Raw genomic sequence first — 14832 nt, 5'->3', positions numbered from 1 at the left:
ACTCTGACTTCCCTGATACTTCAGATTTCCAGGCCTAATAAACTCCTTAAGGAGCCAAATACCTCTCCATTCACTCTTCTGGTTATTATTGCATATTTTTTTGCTGATATCAATGATGTAATTAGTAAATTCTACAAATGATTGTTCAGACAAACTACTCTTTTAGTTATGTTTAGAATTTGTGCCTTAAGAGAAATTTTTTAAGCCAAGTGATCTTAAAATTTAATATATTGAAGTCCCTTTTTAAATCCAGCAATCCAATTGCTGGATACTTTTTCCAAGTCATGTCATTCAGATGGCTCCTAAGCTTGACCTGGTGAAATAAAGTTAATACTAAGACAACACACAGTTTGGATGTTGTTAAACCTGGGGTTCCAATGCCAGCACCTAGACCAAGTATTAATTAAAATGTGCTGTCATCTATTATCATTCATGACAACTAGATGAGTGTTACTGTATACTTACGGTAGACTATGGAAAGAGTGTGCACTGTGACCTGCTGCCCACACTTACAACACTTCACATAACAAAACTTCTAAGAACCATGAAATACATATGATTTCTGTTAAGTATAAAGAAATACAACGAGAAAATGAGAAAAATGAGAAAAAAAAACTTTGAATAGCAAAGCTCTCATTTAGTGATATATATGTTTATTTATAGTACTTTTTTTTTAAAAAAAAAAAGATGTATTTATTTATTTATTTATTTATTTTACGGGAAGGGAGAGTGACAGCATGGTGGGGAGGGGCAGAGGGAGAGGGAGAAACTCAGTCAGACTCCGCACTGAGTGTAAATCCCTGTGACTTGAGCTGAAAACAAGAGTGGATTGCCCAACTGACTGTGCCACCCTGATGTCCTAATGCTATGTATTTTTACCCATGAATAGTTAACAGAGAGCTAAACAGGAGTATCTTCATTCCCTCCCAGTGGTTTTTCCTTAAGGGCAGTTGCTCAAATGATTGAGGATTTGTGCTAATGGTTTTGAGTGAGCTGAGAAAAATTACTTAAGTTTCTGAAATGCACAGGACAGTCCCACCAAATGAAGAATTCTCCAGTCTAAAACAACAACAGCCTCCTCTAGAGAAACACAATGACAATGTTAAAAATAACTTCCCCTCCGCAATCCATGGCTTAGGCTTACCTAAAATCATATCACTTCCATTTCTATTTCTCAACAGGGCAGTGAAGCAGAATTTGAAGAAGAGGTTGCAAACCCTGAACAGGTGATCATGCATTCACACAGGCTTAACCATGGTTAATGGGGCATAGCTAAATGGCATTTGATGATACAGCTTGCTTATGGGCAAGTGAACTGATAATGTTTTTGGAAAACAATCTACCAATATAATAACACGAAATAAAGATGTATTTAAAAATATAGTAGGGGCGCCTGGGTGGCTCAGTGGGTTAAAGCCTCTGCCTTTGGCTCGGGTCATGATCTCAGACTCCTGGGATCGAGCCCTGCTTCGAACTCTCTGCTCAGCAGGTAGCCTACTTCCTCCTTCTCTCTCTCTGCCTGCCTCTCTGCCTACTTGTGATCTCTGTCTGTCAAATAAATAAATAAAATCTTGTTCTAAATAAATAAATAAATAAATAAATAAAAAGTAGTCTCACTTCTGGGAATTTAATATAAGAGGAAATTTTTTTTTTAAGATTTTATTTGTTTATTTGACAGTCAGAGATCACAAGCAGGCAGGGAGGCAGAGAGAGAGAGAGAGAGAGAGATAAGGAAGCAGGCTCCCTGATGAGCAGAGAGCCCTATGCGGGGCTTGATTCCAGGACCCTGGGATCATGACCCGAGCTGAAGGCAGAGGCTTTAACCCACTTAGCCATCCAGGCGCCACTATAAGAGGAAATTTTAAATCTTTGTTTAGAAGAGCAAAAAAGTAAACAACCAAAATATTCAACAACAGGAAAGCAGAGACACAAATTACGGTATATCTTTTGAACAGAATTTCACACCAACTTCAAGAACTCAAGTTGTCAAGTTTATATAATACCTGTCAGGGGATAGTTAAATATTTACGTCTATCAGAGCTTGCATTTTAAAAAGTATATCCCTATGGTGGAAAAAATGAAAACCACCAACCATCACCACCAGAAGGAAATACACCAAAAAGCTACCAGCAGGGGTGGGCAAACTTTGGGACCATGAGTTGTTTTACCTTTTCTTTTATCTCTGCTTCCAGTAAAATTTATAATGTGCTTGTAAAACTTTCTCATCATTACATTCGCAGTATTTACCAGTGTCTAGCTAAGTTCAATAATAGCACTGGAGAATGAAATGCTGACTCAACAGCACCTTGAGAAAAATAAGTCGCCCATGCCACAATAAGAAAAAAACGTATCTAATACAAATTCTGTCTATTCGAGACAAGAAGATGTAGTCTATAATTTCAGTGTGAGGGCCATCATTTGGAGATGGCAATAGTAAAATTCTGTATATTTGTTTATTAATTTGCTTAATTTATTTTCAGATGATGAAATGAAGTCCTCAAAATGTAGGATTTACCACCTTGAGCTTTGAACCATATAGGTAGCAGATTGCTCTGACATTGATACACAGCACCTACAAAGTGTTACTATTTAATTAAAGGAGTTAGTTGACTGGAACAAAAGAACATTTTCTAAGCAATTACTTAGTAACCAAGTGGCATCAGATGATTTATCCAGCTTGTGAAAAAATAAATAAATAAAGGGCTCAGCTACAAACAGATAATAATTCTTCGTCTTTTAGCCAAATCAGATCAATAAATTTTTAAAAGGATTTTCCATGTGAAGAAAAAGTATTATATATATTAAAATCTGACTATACAGTATTGCTTAGAAATGTTACCAAAATATACAGTTGCACTAATATCCGAAGAGACCAAGAACTTGAGTTTCTTGAACAAAATTTAATTCAGGGTAGGAAACAAATTCTGAAAATAGGCCACTCTTCATATTAAACAACCATTTTGTCTTTCAATCCCTGTGTGATATGTATTCATTTTTTTTTTAAACTGGAAGATCTGTAGAATTACAGTATTTAATCTCAATGACATGGCTCTTTTCTGCTGCCTAAAGTGCTGAAATAAGAAGAATCATTTCAGCAACGAAACTGCAAATTTTGCATACTGAATTTTATCTCCTATGCATTACCATGGAATTTTATTCATCTTGATTTGAAAACATTGCGGCAATAACTTTATTACCTGCTTGAAATAAAAAGGCACAGCAGCAGCATGCTATTTTAGATCTGCCAGCAGAAAGTAAAAATAAGGTTAAGTTCATATTTAGGGGATGTGAAAAGGTGAAGGGATTCTGAAAAATGAAGTTTATTTGCTTTTTGACCCATATAATTTAACTCTGAGAGGACTATGAATTTTTCTCTCATTTTGTTCCCAAACTAGACTCTGTCTCATTAGTTAACTAGGCAATGAATTGGTGCAGAGTTAGGAATTACACAATGATCAAACAACTTTACAAAAGCGTCCTTCGGTCCCACAATCCAAATGGCAGCAAATCACATATGTTATGATAAAAATTATGGATCCATTTGATTGAATCAGAAGTTAATACAGAAGATTTCTCTTATGGGCACTGAATCCCTTATTTCAGCTCAGTCAGAGCTAAAATTGTTCATGCATTTAAAGGAAAGAACATCCAGTTGATTCCAAGAATAACAATCAGGTAAGTAGTAAAACTGGAAAAGCCTTCAACTCTGTTTGGTTCCCTCAAGTCTAGGACCATAAATAGATGGTAATCATATCAATATCTCACCATCACCTGTATGAGGTAGAAATAGATGGTAATCATATCAATATCTCACCATCACCTGTATGAGGTAGGAGAATATATATATATTAATACATACATACATACACACATATTTTCAAGAAAAAGGAGGGGAACTGCATTTGTCAATGACAATAACACGGTAAGTATGCCTAGGTTATACAGGCTATTAATCCATTCTAGGTTAGAGGCTGAAGGACTTAGAGTAATACCATTTATATTTGTTTTACATTAATATGAACTAAGATATAATGGCTGACTCCTAAACCAAGAGGTAGCCAATTAAAAGAAAAAAACTCCATTGCATAATCTCTATAACGAGATTATGATACTTCTATCTATCTACACACAAGTACACACATGTATACATGTATATGTATATGTACATATAATCTGTTTAATGTAATTAGAAAAAAAAAGTATTATTTAAAAATATCCTGGGGTGCCTGGAGGCTCAGTCAGTTAAGCGTCTGCTTTCGGCGCAGGTCATGGTCCCAGGGTCCTGGGATCCATCCAGCCCCACATCAGGTTCCCTGCTTTTCCCTCTCCCTCTGCTGGTCCCTCTGCTGTGCTCTCTTTCTCTCTCTCTCAAATAAGTAAAATCTTTAAAAAATAAAAATATCCTGACTCTTCCACAGTTAGAATATAAAAACATGGAAAAATCTCATGAACCTAAATTCCAAATTTTAAGGTATTTTAGCACTATGTAATTAGAAGAATTTTCCAGCATCTAATTGTAATCAAACACAACCTACATTTGCCAACTGGATCCCTGGGTCTAAATAATCTGTTGCATTGACTGTTTATAATATAACACATAATAAGCACATGTTCACTATGAATATGTACTTTGTATTTATTCCAAGTAAATTCAAAGCAATGCATGGAGTTTTTATGTATGTGTAGCTGGCAACAGATGGCCATGAACTAATGACTTAGTGCAGTCATGGAATTAGGAGATACCGTTCAATGATCCTGGTTCCCATGCATGTAAAAATCCCAAACTTTACTTATCTCAAGTTAATCAGGAGAACTATTATTTATCTCTTATTTCTACATGACTATGGAGGGTACAGAATGGCCACTTTTAACTAGGCATATCCTTCTATGTACACAAGTGCTAGATTGACATTTTTTAATGAAAAATAATTTATGATGACATGGGGAAAACAACTGAATAAGACTTCAGTCATATAGATAATTCCTCTAGATAACAGGCTTTATATATGCACTACTAACCACAGAACAGTCATAATTTTAAGATGCCTTTTTGTTCAAAAGCATAAATCTTCAGAGACTTTAAAGATCTTCATAGCAAAGAAACTATGTCCTTAGCTTAAACAGCAACTCAGTTTTGTAATGTAAAGATTTCCAATACAGATTTATTCCGAAGGACAGAAGATATAATTTAGCAATTATAGAGCATTTCCTCAATTTTGAGATAAAACAAAACAAAAACAATTATGTGCCCTACTGAGTTAGATGTTCTTGATTAAACTGGGAGATAGAGAACTCATCAGATGCCATTAGTGGCTCCAGAGCAACTCTCCCTGATGTACACAGGTAAAAGTCAGGCAATCTGAACAGAGATTAAAGGACAGAGTTCTGTGCAACTCTACTTAAGTCTCTGAACCAAGAAAAGCAGGTTTCTATGGGTAATTTGAGAGTGTACAGGCATAACGATAATAAAAAAAAAAAAAGGTGATGTTGTAAAAATAGAGCCATCAATGTGGTCACTATAATTACAAGGGCATCTGAATACCTATTTTAATCACACAGTTCTATTAGCTTTCCTTTAGGGGACAAAAATACCTTTCTCCAATAGTTGAAGTGCCATCAAAAATAAAATCACCACACCTAGTTTTATCATCAAATGGAAATAGGTAGACAAGAATAATTATAGACCTCTCTGATAAAATAACAAGATGGTGACACTCTAAAGATATTGAACCATGTTAATGGTTACCAGTCAAAGGACACTTTACACTGCTTTGACAGCTCCACCAGAAAGAGAACTTTGATTTTCATTCCCTTTGACTACCCCTATTTCCACATCATAATGGGGTATCTGGACATTCAGAATACCAAAATAAATTATATTATATAAAACATAAAATATTGGAAAGCAGCCCAAGTTGTGAACCATCAGTTCACAGAAAGAGAAAATAAAGTGTGTCAAGACCATAAGTAACACAGTTATTCACAAAGGGGCTGCCCTCTTCTTTCGCAGCTACTGCTACTAAATGGCAAGAAACCTCACTATTCTACTTTGACTAACTATCATGCCTTTTAAAAATAAGGACATGAAATGGCTACTGACCTAGACTGTTCATATATTCTTTCTGTGAACTTCAAATTTTCCATCCTTCTGCAACATTAGCCAGATCAACTGAAAATTTGCTAGGGGAAAAATAATGCGTAAAATGTGCATTTTCATGGACACTGAAGTATCTTGTAAACATTACTTTCATCAGTGGACTGAAGATAACTAAGAATTGGGTAAGGAAATTTATTTTAAATAATATAAAGAGGAGAAAAGAAGTATGCTTCTTTGGCATAAATTTTTTTAAAATGACACACATATTTAACTTGATAACTGAGAGATCTCCCTATATCATACCTGAAGGCCACCATTTCTTGTACCAAAGCCATATGCTTTTATTTTCAAATATGTATGTTTTTGTCTACATTCAAGTTTTTTTTTTTTTTTTGAAGATTTTCTTTACTTATTTGACACAGACTGAGAGGTCACAAGTAGGCAGAGAGAGAAGAGGGAAGCAGGCTCCCTACTGAGCAGAGAGCCTTAAGCAGGGCTTGATCCCAAGACCCTGGAATCATGACCTGAGCAGAAGGCAGAGGTTTAACTCACTAAGCCACCCAGGTCCACTACATGCCAGTTCTAAATTAAGAGTCTGACACTGGGCAAAGGTCAAGAAGATTAGTTTAGAAATTAATCAGAGGTATACCAGATACATTACTCCTAAAAAAGCAGAAATGATGTGTTTAAAATGTTGAAGCTCTAAAGAGAGAGAAAGAGAGAGAGAGAGCATGAGTGGAGTTATGGGGAGTGGGGGCAGAGGGAGAGATAAATTTTTTTGTTGTTGGTTTAAGATTTTATTTATTTATTTATTTATTTATTTATTTATTTTGGAGTGGAGGGGTAGAGGGAGAGGATCTTTAACAGATTCTGCACTGCACATGGAGTCTCAGGCTTCAATCTCATGACCCTGAGATTATGACCCAGGAAGAAATCCAAAGTGGGATGCTCAACAGACTGACGCACCCTGCAGAGAAAGAATCTGAAGTAGGCTCCATGCCAAGTGAGTAGCCCAACTTGGGGCTTGATCTCACAACCCTGAGATCATGACCTGAGCTAAAAATCAAAAGTCTGACACTTAACTAACTGAGTCACCCAGGTTCCTGGGCCTGGATATTTTTAATATTGTTTCAAAAGTTAGTTCATTTTAACATATAAATGCACATCATATTAAATAGATACTTTACGGGTTGTAAATGTAAATTCTCTTTATAAATTCAAATGTCAGTTATGTGGTGAGTAAAAGGACAATGGTTAAGTCTGCATTCCTTAAGCCATGATGCCAGCAACTTTTCTTGAGGCTTATCTAAATATTTTTTTTCCTTTTCCTCTTTAGTTCTTGAGCACCTAGAAGATAAAATTCTACATTATTTGTCTTTGAGTTTGTGTTTTCAGGGCTTGGCATATTAGGCAATCAATCAATGGCTGCTAAGTAAATACATGTATGAACAAATGGAAGAAGTGAACAATAAGAAGATAATTAAAAATAGAAGGTAGGGTAATACCTAGTCTTGGTGAGGATATGGGACAAGTAGAACTCTCATGTTTCAAGTTGGACTATATATTAATACAACAAATTTTTAAAACTCTGTAAGCCACTACAAGCTAAAGCAGAACATTAGCCCACCCTATTATGTGGAAATTCCACTTCCAGGTATAGGCTCCCCTCAAAACGAGTACATCCTGTTCCTCCAAAGTCATGTACTAGAATATTCAAATATCAGTATTATAAATAGCTCAAAGTGAAAACAAATTACACGCCTAACATCAGTAAAATGAATAAACCACTGCATTCACCAGATACAAGATTTTATAAAAATGATATCAAATGATCCACATGAACAAAAGGAATAAATTTCATGAACTCAGAGAACTCAGAGATAGAGAACTCATGAACTTCATGGGAAGCCAGATAAACTACAGAATTCCACAGATTTAAGTTACTCATCACTGTTAGAAGCCAGGGACAGTGGTTACCCTGAGGGAATGGGGGAGTGATGTGAAAGGAGGGAGATGGGCTTCTGGGGTACTAGCAATATTCTTTTTAAGGAATTCTTTTCTTTTTTAAGATTTATTTATTTATTGAGAGAGAGGGTGAGAGCATGCGGGGGTAGGAGGCAGGGGAGAAAAATCCTTAAGCAGATTCCCTGCGGAGCACAGAGCCTAATGTAACGTTCAAACCCAGGACCCTGAGATCATGACCTGAGCAGAAACTGAGTCTGAAGCTCAACCAACTGAGCTACTGAGGCACCCCCATAGTCTACTTTTTTTAAAAAAAGGTATTTTATTTATTTATTTGAGAGAGAGAGAGAGAAAATGAGAGGGGGTAGGTTCAGAGGAGAAGCAGACTCCCCGCTGAGCGGGGAGGCCAAGGAGACTGGATCCTGGGATGCCAGGATCATGAACTGGGCCAAAGGCAGTGATTCAACCAACTGAGCCACCCAGGTGCCCCCCCCCCCAATATTCTACTTTTTGATGTGGATTGTGGGCATACTTAGTTTGCGAAAATTCATCAAGCTATACATTTATAAAGTCCTATTTTTTAATGTACAGTGTTATGTCTCATTATACATAAATAAGAAACTAAAATATAGATAAGGAGAAAGATAACTGTGTATCTAATTGGTCCAAATCTCCTGCTCATAAACACATCTCCATCACACAACTCAGGGACTATCAATACAATGTGAGTCTCATCCTAACTGAGATTTAAAATTCTAAGGCATTATTTATGGCAAAATCCAATTTAGTCAGTTTCTCTTGAAAATACCTAAATCATTGGAAAAGAAAAATTTCTTTTCTACACTTTATTGCATCAGCTCTTTTGGCTTCTAAAATTTTAGAATATCTATCTTCAGAAGGATGTCTATCTGCAAAAGTATTGGTATTAAAATCTTCCTGCCTTTAAGATGGGTCAAGTTCATCTTGTTGAGTTCTACAGTCACCTCTGAATATTAAGTATGAGGTCATTCCATCATATAAGGGCATCAAGTAAACTTACTTTCTGCTTTGTAACCATAAGTTATTGAGAATTATTTATTTGAATTCATTTATATATTAATACTATTTTTGCACAATTCATACATTTCCCATAGTATCTATTATAATTTCCTTTTATTTAACATTATTCTAGAATCATACCAGTTCTAGATAGTCAATAGTGTCTTGACATTATAAAAACTTCAATTGCATTGCCACTGTCAGTTCACAGAAAAACTCTTGTGAGTTCACCTAATAACATCTCTCTACATTTTAACTGGAGCTAAGACATGGAAATGGAGCTATTCTGTAAGTGAGTTGTTTGAAAAAGGGAACTTGGCCTATGATTTGACTTTCAACATAATGAATCTGAGCACATCCCTACCTTGAATATAAAAACAGATTAAGTGAAGGAGGAAACCTCCTCCAGAGCATACATTAAAAGTTTTCTAATCCTCTTATAACAAAGCTGAAATAAGTAAGATAATAGAGGTAATCTGCAAAGAAACGAAAATAAAAATAAAAAATAAGCCAGAGGGTCTGAGATATTCATGTGATTTGATCAGAGATGGTTGGACTACAGAAAAGCCCACCTTGCTAACGGTGTCCAGGGGACTGTCTAAAGTTGTTAATATTCATGTGAAATTAACAGCAAGTCTGGATGCACTTTCTTTGATTACCAAACACTGTAAGACCAGAAAGAAGATAGGTTATTGAATTCTGAATGATTTTTCTGCCCACAATCAGGGAAGCTTTGGAATCCAAACAACCATATGATATTATTAAAGACATGTTAAATATTTCCAAAGTTTTTGTGGAAATACAGAAGCAATTCATAATTCTTGGTATAAAATCCAAGAGGAATGCTCAGGGAAGAGGGGAAGAAGAATGCAGGAGGAATTTTAGAATAGTTTCTTAGTTTTTCAAAACCACCCATGTACCAGTTATCTAGATTCTAACAAAACCTTGCTAGGCTTGCTGGAATCCAAGTTGAGTGAGCAAGTAAATTTGCTTGGGTGTGCACGTTTAAGTTAGTACCTCAGAATCTGAGGGAGTGATGTGTGGGAACCATAGTTTTTTAAAGATCCTGTATGTGATTTAAAGAGGGTTATATATCTCCTGCTCCTTTATCAAGAACCACTGCTATAAAGTGGTAGTTTATATAAAACAATAAAAATAAATAAGATGGTAGGTTATAGCTATAATGATACTTTTGTTGGGACAGGATGTGGTTAAAAACAGTAGCCAAGCAACCTGAAGTAAATGCACTATATCTAAAATGACAATTGAACAATCACAGTGACATAGTTGTTAGAATAACTGAAACTTAAGAAAACTCACAAACCTGTTTCTTATTGATATCTATCTAAATCTTGCTTCAAATAGTATTTTTCTAAATACTGCTATGTAAATTCAGTTAGTTTATATACTGTATAATGTTACCGTGGCGCAGTGAAAGAAAGAGCATGAGCTCTAGAGACAGATTTGGGGTACAATCTGGGGACAGCCCCTAAAAGCCACATAGTCTGAGCAACTCTACCTAAGAGCCTCAGGTTCCCTGAAGGTAAACTGGGGATATTAAGAGTTGTCATGAAACTAGAGAAGTAATGTATGTAAACCTTCTGTAACAGCACCTCACACCCTGTAAATGTATTATGAGTGCTTTTTTAAAATTACAACTTACACTAAGCATTTATATTCTGTTTCACTTAATTTATATTTACTAGAAGTAATCAATGTTTTAATCATGTTCATTATACCCCATTATAGCAATCAGTTACTAAAATAAGCTTATGAGTTGATGCTCTAGCTACCTTCATCACCAATATATATGGAAAGTACAGAAATTTTAAGCAAGAAATTTGAAAGGAAAACCAGGTCTCTAGGGCCATGCCTTGCTTACTGACATATTTCATTTAAAAGAACAGTCACACTGGGGCACCTGGGTGGCTCAGTTGGTTTAACCATCTAAGTCTTGGTTTTGGCTCAGGTCATGATCTTACAGTTGTAGGACTGCATCTGGCTCTAAGCATCAGCTTCTCTCTCCCTCTCACCCAACTCTCTCTCTCACTCAAATAAATAAATAAAAATCTTTTTGAAAAGCCTAAAAAACAAAAACAAAAGAAAATCCATATTTTCAGATTACTTTGAAATTTCTGTTTTGCTATTAACTAAATCTGGAAGAGTTTCATTTTCATTGTAAATGGAAAGAAGAGGTATAAACGGTTTGTTTACCCCTCACAGAAAGAAAGTAGAAGAGAGGAAGGAATTAGTATCAGGTAAAAGGAGATACTGTATAATGTTAAAACTCCAAGACTAGATTCCCACAGCTCCATATAGACTTATAAGACCCTAAAGATCATACGTCTTCCCATTTTATCTTAGCAACAATATGATGATTAACCTATAATAACTGCTTTAAGATGTTAATAAAGTTGTGAGTAAATTAAGAGTGCTTTTATGTTTATAATAAAACAATTTTGTTATTTAAAGTGAGCTGAAGAGAAGTGAGAGGGAAAGGGCAAAACTGATTATATTTAACACAAACTCTATTTTATTCTGGTATTTCAGATACATTCTCATGTAAGAACCAAAACAACACCACCACACACACACACACACATATTCAGCAAGAGGGCACACTTCCATAACCCAGCAGGAAGACATGTGCTGCTAATAGAAGATATTCATAAAAACGACTTCAATTGTATTCAGCCAAGGCAAGGGCTAGAACAAATGTTTTTATTTTTCAATACCCAAAGAAGATTATCAGTATCAATTGCTTAAAAGCATTTTAGATAAATAAGATACTTTCAAAATATAGGCAAGTAAGGCAAGAAAAGAAAAAATTTACAGTATTGGCTATTTAAAAAAAATAATTGTTATAAACTTTTTATAATCATCTCAAGAGTAATTTCCTTTAACACCTTAGGTTCAAGATGGTGGTAGGTCACTAAAATATTGCCAAACACATTTTTATGAGATAAATTTAATTATAATTGTTGCAACTATTCCAGTCACAATATAGACATAGAATCCAATTATCCATTTCATTTTCATTTATACCTCATGGGCTAGATCATTTATCATGTTTCATGATAATGATCACACAGAAAGTGATTTCTGGAGGTAACAAATTACTTACCATATTAGCATAGCTTACAAGATCCTGTCAACAACTACTATGCATAAATATGAGGTAATTAAATTTACAATGTGTAGGACTGTGTGATATGCTACTTGTTTCCTTCGCAGCTGCCAAATATCTGGGCTGCTAAATGCAGCAAACCTGTTTGGTTGCAAATCAGGAATCATTATATGACCCAGGACGGCAACAGGTAGCCAGTATGCATTGGCTCAAGATGCTGAGATGCATCTTTCATCACCTGGTATTATTACTTGCCACTAAACTATCCATCATTACTGCAGAGACAGGTTGGAACGAAAGTCTTGGACCTTCACATTACTGCTCCTTGAACTCTGCCTCATCCATCTTTTGCATCATTCCTGATTCACAACTAAGTACCTTTTCCTGGCTGCAAAACCAAGTGTGAAGTTGTAATGCCTTTAGCCCACAGTGCTTCTCTAATAGTAATTGATTTCTCTTTATTATGGAGCCACTGTTCAGAAAAGACTCATGCTTACTTGCTGATGCCAAAAGATGCTTTTTACAAGACCTGAGTTACAGAATTCCAACACTTGTAGGGAAGGAGTATCATTCTGTTTCATTTTGTTTTCTAAGTTAGCCTTCAAAATTGCATTAGAATTTCAATTTTATTAATATGTATTAATAATTATCCATAAAACTCAGAAATACAAACTTAGAGAAAGACAGACACAGATGCCTCTGCAGACGAAGGTATAGACACTAAAAATGATTGATAGCTAAAACGTGTACAAATACAGTATTTCAATCTGAAATTCATTAATCAGTGTCAAATATATTGGATAGTCAAAACCAGAACTTTACAGTACTTAGTATGTTAAAATCACAAAACACGTGTTTATCCTTCACACAACACAAACAAAAGAGAAGGATTTAAAGTTAGATACAATAATATTTGTGAAAACTGCCTTTTAAAATAAATCTCTCACTTACACCCATTTTTTTTTTCCTTCTTCACCAATTGCTAAGAGTTCCTTCAAGAATGATACCAGTTACATAGTGGTTGGCAGGCCATAAACTATCCAAGACTAAAGGGTTTTAATTCCGCTCCATCTGAATGCTGTTATAAAAGTTTAATAAATCAAAATGATCAAAATGTTCCCAGTGGCAGATTGGGATTCAGTTTCCAATTCAAATTCTCTTTAATATATGGCTTCTCTGACATCTTCCATTTCTGCCATCTACATTGAATCCCAAACACCCTGCTTTTCATCATTACCATGCACCAACCAGTCTGGTCATGGTAACTACTTTTTAACATTCCTGCACAATACAAAGAAATGTCATACCTGGTGGGGGCTTTAAGACAGGAAAATTAAGCAGATGAGAACTCTTTATCTACCTGTAAGTAAATATTTGTAAACCACCTGCTGCAGTGAATGACATTCTTTCAGGATTGAGAAATGCTGCTGGCCAAAAGTCCTCTTAGAAAGAAAATCCCCACTCCCTTCGATGTTTTTAAAAACTGATGCAAGAAAAAGGTGTATTTAAAAGTGTCATTATCAGGGGTGATCAAATTCTGAAGAGCAGAGAAAGTGAAGTCTTTAGAGAGCTTGCTTCATTTCTATGAAGTATAAAATTTCAACATGCAACAGGAAAAAGAATTTCACTTAGCTTCAAATCTGATCAGAAATCTACATTGAACTACCAGGGGAAAAAAATTACATACACATGGTATGTTTTACATGTGTTTTTATATGTGGACAATGTCAGGAATAAGGAAAAAAGACATCTTAAACAGGGTTCTCTTTCTAAATTTTCCATTTAATTGAGTATATCTGTTCGTATCCTAAGTTGAACAACATGAAAAAGTAAAAATATTGGCTAAAGCCTATGAAATGGTAGCTTACAAAATACACAAGTGTTTCTATGCCCTAAGTATTTATTGTTTAATTCATCTTGTGTTAAATCCCTATTCAATACCCTACAAGTAGTTAAAACATTTCCCCACATGCTAATGATTTTAAAACCATCTCTCTAGTAACACGAACAAAAGCTTACAACTGAAATTATGATCTGTGCTGTTAAATAAGTTTTTCTACAAGTCTTCTGACTGCTGTCCATAAAATCATGTATTTCACCTAGAATCCCAGGATGACTGCCCCTTCCACTATCGCCATCTCTCACCCTTAACTTGCTCTTTGTACCAAACACTCCCTCAAAGACACCTCACCATTTCAAGCTCTTATGGCATTTAGAGTCCTATACTGACTCCCTGCAATTTTACCATTCTCCAAATTGTCTCCCATCCTCGTTTTCTGAGACAGATAGGAAGACATAAGTAACCTATGTCAAAAACCCCCAAAAGTCCCCAAAGCAGATTATATAATGTATGTATATTTCTTAGTCTGGGTTCAAATTTATCCACAATTAGGCCTCAAAGTGCACCTTCAGGCTCATCTTAGACATTTCCCCTGGAAAACACTATGCTATAGTCAATACTTAACACTGCGCACAAGAACATGTGTTCTCCCACGCCCTCTGCTTGAAATTCCCTCTCTTTATCTTCAACTATCGAGATCCACCCCCTCCATCAATGCTATGATGAACTGCCCAGCAAAGGTCATTATTGAGGCTGTCCTCCTCTGCC

General features: G+C 35.5%; 1 protein-coding gene across 5 annotated transcripts in view; it reads right to left on the bottom strand.

The window, feature by feature from the left end:
* PTPRK (protein tyrosine phosphatase receptor type K) overlaps window positions 1-14832 on the bottom strand; it is a 565921-nt gene that overhangs the window by 238948 nt on the left and 312141 nt on the right. The gene's annotated exons all lie outside the window — the stretch shown is intronic.

This window comes from Mustela lutreola, chromosome 6 (genome assembly GCF_030435805.1).
Source record: "Mustela lutreola isolate mMusLut2 chromosome 6, mMusLut2.pri, whole genome shotgun sequence".
Lineage (NCBI taxonomy): Eukaryota > Metazoa > Chordata > Mammalia > Carnivora > Mustelidae > Mustela > Mustela lutreola.
This window is presented reverse-complemented; position numbering and strand designations above follow the sequence as displayed.